Source organism: Lichenostomus cassidix, chromosome 28 (assembly GCF_008360975.1).
Source record: "Lichenostomus cassidix isolate B80296 chromosome 28, HeHo_3.0, whole genome shotgun sequence".
NCBI classification, from domain to species: Eukaryota; Metazoa; Chordata; class Aves; order Passeriformes; family Meliphagidae; genus Lichenostomus; species Lichenostomus cassidix.
In genome coordinates, this window is record NC_139508.1 from 2,527,475 (window position 1) to 2,533,957 (window position 6,483).

Sequence of the window (6,483 nt, forward strand, 5' to 3'; positions counted from 1 at the left end):
TGGGGTGGAGGATGCACTGCTGGATCTCAGCTGCAATCAAAACTTCGTCATTAATTTAACTTCATTTGAAATGGATCCACCCTGGGATCCCAAATCCCTCCCAATCCCACATCCCACACTGAGATCCCAATCCCAAATCCCATACTGGATCCCAAATCCCTCCCAATCCCAATCCCTCCCAATCCCACACTGGGATCCCAATCCATCCCAATCCATCCCAATCCCACACTGGATCCCAATCCCACATCCCACACTAGATCTCAATCCCTCCCAGTCCCAATCCCACACTGGATCCCAATCACTCCCAAATCCCATACTGGATCCCAAATCCCTCCCAATCCCACACTGGATCCCAATCCCAATCCATCCCAGTCCCACACTGGGATCCCAAATCCCTCCCAATCCCCCACTGGGATCCCAAATCCCTCCCAAATCCATCCCAATCCCACACTGGGATCCCAATCCCAAATCCCACACTGGATCCCAAATCCCTCCCAATCCCAATCCCACCCTGGATCCCAATCCCAATCCCACACTGGGATCCCAAATCCCTCCCAATCCCAATCCCACACTGGATCCCAATCCCAATCCCACCCTGGATCCCAATCCCACCCTGGATCCCAATCCCAATCCCAAATCCCACACCGGATCCCAAATCCCTCCCAATCTCACACTGGGATCCCAATCCCTCCCAATCCCACACTGGATCCTAATCCCTCCCAATCCAACTCCCACCCAGGGATCCCAAATCCCTCCCAATCCCAATCCCAATCCCAAATCCCAATCCCAATCCCACACTGGATCCCAATCCTAATCCCAATCCCAATCCCATCAGTCCCCCAGAGGATCTGCACCACTCCAGACTCCCCAGCAGGATCAGAAGCCCCACAATCCAGAATATCCCAAACCTACAAAAAAACCTCCTCCACTTCACCTGGGCTAGCCAAACACCCCAGTTTTGGGGATTTTTTGGGATTTTTTTTTGATTTTTGGGGATATTTTTGGGGAATTTTTTTGGAGGATTCTTTTGGGATTTTTGGGTATATTTTTGGGGAATTTTTTTGAGGATTCTTTTGGGATTTTTGGGGATTTTTTGGGGAATTTTTTTTTGAGGATTCTTTTGGGATTTTTGGGGATATTTTTGGGGAATTTTTTTTGGGGATTCTTTTGGGATTTTTTTGGGGGGATTATTTTGGAATTTTTTTGGGAATTCTTTTGGGATTTTTTTTGGGGGGGGATTTTTTTGGGTAAATGGGATTAAAGTCTGGAAAAGCAGGAGAAAAACTCAGGAAGAAATGGGATTAAAATCTGAAAATCAGGAGGAGAGCTCTGGAATAAATGGGATTAAAGGTTGGAAAAGCAGGAGAGCTCAGGAATCAATGGGATCAAAGTCTGGAAAAGGAGGAGAGTTTGGGAATAAATGAGATTAAAGTGTGGAAACCAGGAGGAGGATTTGGGAATAAATGGGATTAAAGGTTGAAAGTGAAGATAAGTTGTTTGGGAATAAATAGGATTGAAGGCTGGAAAACCAGGAGGACGATTTGGGAATAAATGGGATTAAAGGGCTGGAAAAGCATGAGGAGGGATTGGGAATAAATTTGATTAAAGTCTGAAAATCACGAGGAGGATTTGGGAATAAAAACGGGATAAAAAGGCTGGAAATCAGGAGGAGGGATTGGGAATAAATGGGATCAAAGGGCTGGAAAATCAGGAGGAGAGTTTGGGAATAAATGGGATTGAAGTCTGTCTGAAAATCAGGAGGAGGATTTGGGAATAAATGGGATTGAAGTCTGTCTGAAAATCAGGAGGAGGATTTGGGAATAAACAGGATCAAAGTCTGGAAATCAGGAGAAAGGTTTGGGAATAAATGGGATTAAAGTCTGAAAAATCAGGATAAATGTTTGGGAATAAATGGGATTAAAGTCTGAAAACCAGGAGGAGGATTTGGGAATAAATGGGATAAAAAGGCTGGAAATCAGGAGGAGGGATTGGGAATAAATGGGATTAAAGTCTGGAAATCAGGAGGAGGATTTGGGAAAAATGGGATAAATAGGCTGGAAAAGCAGGAGGAGAGCTCGGGAATAAATGGGATTGAAGCCTGAAAATCAGGAGGATTTGGGAATAAATGGGATCAAAGTCTGGAAAAGCAGGAGGAGGATTTGGGAATAAATGGAATTAAAGTCTGGAAAATCAGAAGGAGGATTTGGGAATAAATGGGATTGAAGTCCGAAAATCACGAGGATTTGGGAATAAATGGGATTAAAGGTTGAAAATCACGAGGAGTTTCCTGCTGACGCTGCTGAGTCACGCTGGGCAGAGGCGGCGCTGCTGTCACCGCTGTGTCACCACTGTGTCACCGCTGTGTCACCGCTGTGTCACCACTCTGTCCCCTCTCTGTCACCTCTCTGTCCCCTCTCTGTCCCCTCTCTGTCCCCGCTCTGTCCCCTCTCTATCCCCTCTCTGTCCTCTCTCTGTCCCCTCTCTGTCCCCGCTCTGTCCCCTCTCTATCCCCGCTCTGTCCCCTCTCTGTCACCTCTCTGTCCCCTCTCTGTCCCCTCTCTCCCCTCTCTGTCCCCTCTCTGTCACCTCTCTGTCCTCTCTCTGTCCCCTCTCTGTCACCACTCTATCCCCACTCTGTCACCACTCCGTCACCGCTCTGTCCCCTCTCTGTCCCCGCTCTGTCCTGCTCTGTCCCCTCTTTGTCCCCTCTCTGTCCCCTCACTGTCCCCTCTCTGTCCTGCTCTGTCCCCTCTCTGTCCCCTCTCTGTCCTGCTCTGTCCCCTCTCTGTCCCCTCTCTGTCCCCGCTCTGTCCCCTCTGTCACCTCTCTGTCCCCTCTCTGTCCTGCTCTGTCACCTCTTTGTCCCCTCTCTGTCCCCGCTCTGTCCCCTCTCTGTCCTCTCTCTGTCCCCGCTCTGTCCCCACTCTGTGCCCTCTCTGTCCCCTCTCTGTCCCCGCTCTGTCACCTCTCTGTCCCCTCTCTGTCCCCTCTCTGTCCCCTCTCTGTCACCTCTCTGTCCTGCTCTGTCCCCTCTCTGTCCCCTCTCTCCCCGCTCTGTCCCCTCTCTGTCACCGCTCTATCCCCTCACTGTCCCCGCTCTGTCACCGCTCTGTCCTCTCTCTGTCCCCTCTCTGTCCCCTCTCTGTCACCACTCTCTCCCCGCTCTGTCCCCTCTCTGTCCCCTCTCTGTCCCCGCTCTGTCCCCTCTCTGTCCCCTCTCTGTCCCCTCTCTGTCACCTCTCTGTCCCCGCTCTGTCCCCTCTCTGTCCCCTCACTGTCCCCTCTCTGTCCCCGCTCTGTCCCCTCTCTGTCCTGCTCTGTCCCCGCTCTGTCCCCGCTCTGTCCCCTCTCTGTCCTGCTCTGTCCCGCTCTGTCCCCACTCTGTCCCCTCTCTTGTCCCTCTCTGTCCCCTCTCTGTCCCCTCTCTGTCCCCTCACTGTCCTCTCTCTATCCCCGCTCTGTCCCCTCTCTGTCCCTGCTGTGTCCTCTCTCTGTCCCCTCTCTGTCACCTCTCTATCCCCGCTCTGTCCCCTCTCTCTCCTCTCTCTGTCCCCTCTCTGTCCCCTCTCTATCCCCTCTCTGTCCCCTCTCTGTCCCCACTCTGTCACCACTCTGTCACCACTGCTGACTCAGCAGCCCCTCGCCGCCGTTTTCCCGGGAATTCAGCCCAAAACCGGAGCTGGCAGCTCCTTGGGGACAGAGCAGCCCGGCGGTGTCACCTCCCCGTGACGTCAGGGACAGTGTGACAATCCGGGAAAGCAGCGATCAGCCTTTTCGGGGAAAGGCTGAGAGCACAGAACGAGATTTTTGGGAGATCAGAATCCTTGGAATTCTCGTGGTTAGGGATGGAAACCGGCAGGGAATGGTTGGGGTTGTTGTGGAGTTGGAGCAGCAATCGGAGCATCTGGAATTTTAATTCGGGATTTTAATTAATTCAGGATTTTAATTCGGAATTTTAATTCGGGATTTTAATTCGGAATTTTAATTCGGATTTTAATTCGGAATTTTAATCCAGAATTTTGATCCGGAATTTTGATCCGGAATTTTAATCCGGATTTTAATTCAGAATTTTAATCCAGAATTTTCTGGGAAATCTCTGGGTTTTCTGGGAAATCTCTGGGTTTTCTGGGAAATCTCTGGGATCCCACTGCAGAACCTGAGACTGGGAGGGATTCAGATCCCGCTGTGGAACCAGTGAGATCTGGGACTGGGAGTAGTGCTGGTCCCAGAGTGGAACCAGTGGGATCTGGGATTGGGAACGATGCAGATTCCCTGTGGAATTTGGGATTGGAAAGGATTCAGGTCCTGCTGTGGAACCAGTGGAATCTGGGATTGGGAACGATGCAGATCCCCTGTGGAATTTGGGATTGGGAATGATGCAGATCCCACTGCAGAACCTGGGACTGGGAGGGATTCAGGTCCCACAGTGGAACGTGTGGAATTTGGGATTGGGAATGATGCAGATTCCCTGTGGAATGTGGGATTGGGAATGATGCAGATCCCACTGTAGAATTTGGGATTGGGAACGATGCAGATCCCCTGTGGAATCTGGGACTGGGAGGGATTCAGGTCCTGCTGTGGGATCTGGAATTGGGAATAATGCAGATCCCACTGTGGAATTTGGGATTGGAAGAGATTCAGGTATCACAGTGGAACGTGTAGAATCTGGGACTGGGAACTATGCAGATCCCAAAGTGGAATGTGGGATTGGGAATAATGCAGATCCACTGTGGAATTTGGGATTGGAAAGGATTCAGGTCCCAGAGTGGAGCCACTGGAATCTGGGATTGGGAATAATGCAGATCTCCTGTGGAATTTGGGATTGGGAATAATGCAGATCCCACAGTGGAATGTGGGATTGGGAATAATGCAGATCCCACAGTGGAATGTGGGATTGGGAATAATGCAAATCCCCTGTGGAATTTGGGATTGGAAAGGATTCAGGTCCCACAGTGGAACCAGTGGAATCTGGGACTGGGATTGATGCAGGTCCTGCTGTGGGACCAGTGGAATTTGGGATTTGGTGGGATTCGGATTCCACTGTGGGATCTGGGATTGGGAGGGACTAGGGTGCCACTGTGGGATCTGGGATTGGGAAAGATTGACATCCAGCAGTGGAACCAGTGGAATTTGGAACTGGGAGGGATTCGGATTCCACTGTGGGATCTGGGATTGGGAGGGATTCAGGTCCCACAGTGGAACCAGTGGAATTTGGGATTGGGAATAATGCAGATTCCCCTGTGGAATTTGGGATTGGGAATGGTGCAGATCTCCTGTGGAATTTGGGATTGGAAGAGATTCAGGTATCACAGTGGAACTCAGCACTGACTTCTGCTTCTCTTCACCCCAGGAGAGGGAAAAGGGATTCCCTGGGATTCCCTGGGAAAAGGGATTCCCAGGGAAAAGAGAAGAGGGATTCCCTAGGAAAAGGGAAAAGGATTCCCTGGGAAGAGGGAAAAGGGATTCCCTGGGAAAAGAGAAAAGGGATTTCCTGGGAAAAGGGAAAAGGGATTCCCTGGGAAAAGAGAAAAGGGATTTCCTGGGAAAAGGGATTCCCTGGGAAAAGAGAAAAGGGATTTCCTGGGAAAAGGGATTCCCTGGGAAAAGGGAAAAAGGGATTTCCTGGGAAAAGAGAAAAGGGATTTCCTGGGAAAAGGGAAAAGGGATTCCCAGGGAAAAGGGAAAAGGGATTCCCTGGGAAAAGGGAAAAGGGATTCCCTGGGAAAAGGGAAAAGAGATTCCCTGGGAAAAGAGAAAAGGGATTCCCTGGGAAAAGGGATTCCCTGGGATCCCCTAGGAAAAGGGATTCCCTGGGAAAAGGGAAAAAGGGATTTCCTGGGAAAAGGGAAAAGGGATTCCCTGGGAAAAGAGAAAAGGGATTCCCAGGGAAAAGGGAAAAGGGATTCCCAGGGAAAAGGCATTCCCTGGGATTCCCTGGGATCCCCTGGGAAAAGGGAAAAGGGGTTCCCTGGGATCCCCTGGGATGCAGAGGAGCTGCAGAGCCGCTAGAACTCCCCCAAACCACCAACCAGCCAGTCCAACCTCCTCCCCTCTCCACCTCCAGCACCCTCATCTGACAATTCCTGCCTGCAGCAGGAGCTTCTCCTCACCATCCTCCCTCCCGGGAATCTGCAGGGACAGGGCTTGGCTTGGCTTGGGAACAGCTCCAGGAATTCTCTGGAGCTGACTCATCGTAAACAGGAAGCTGGGAAAGTACAGGCAGGCGATCCCGAAACCCAAATTCCTGGGATTTTTGCCCCACTTGTCCCGGTGAAGGTTGTTTTGGCAGGAAGGGGTTTGGAGAGAGCTCGGCTCGCAGCGTTTCCTTGTTCCCAATCCTGCCCGGGCTGGTTTGGGATTTGCTCCAAAATTCCTCCTTCCCCCGGGGAACAAACAGCCTCCTCCCTCCTCCTGTTTTCCACAGAATCAGATTTCACCTCCTTGCTGCCTGACTTAATTTCCAGGACGGGAGAGGTGGAGATT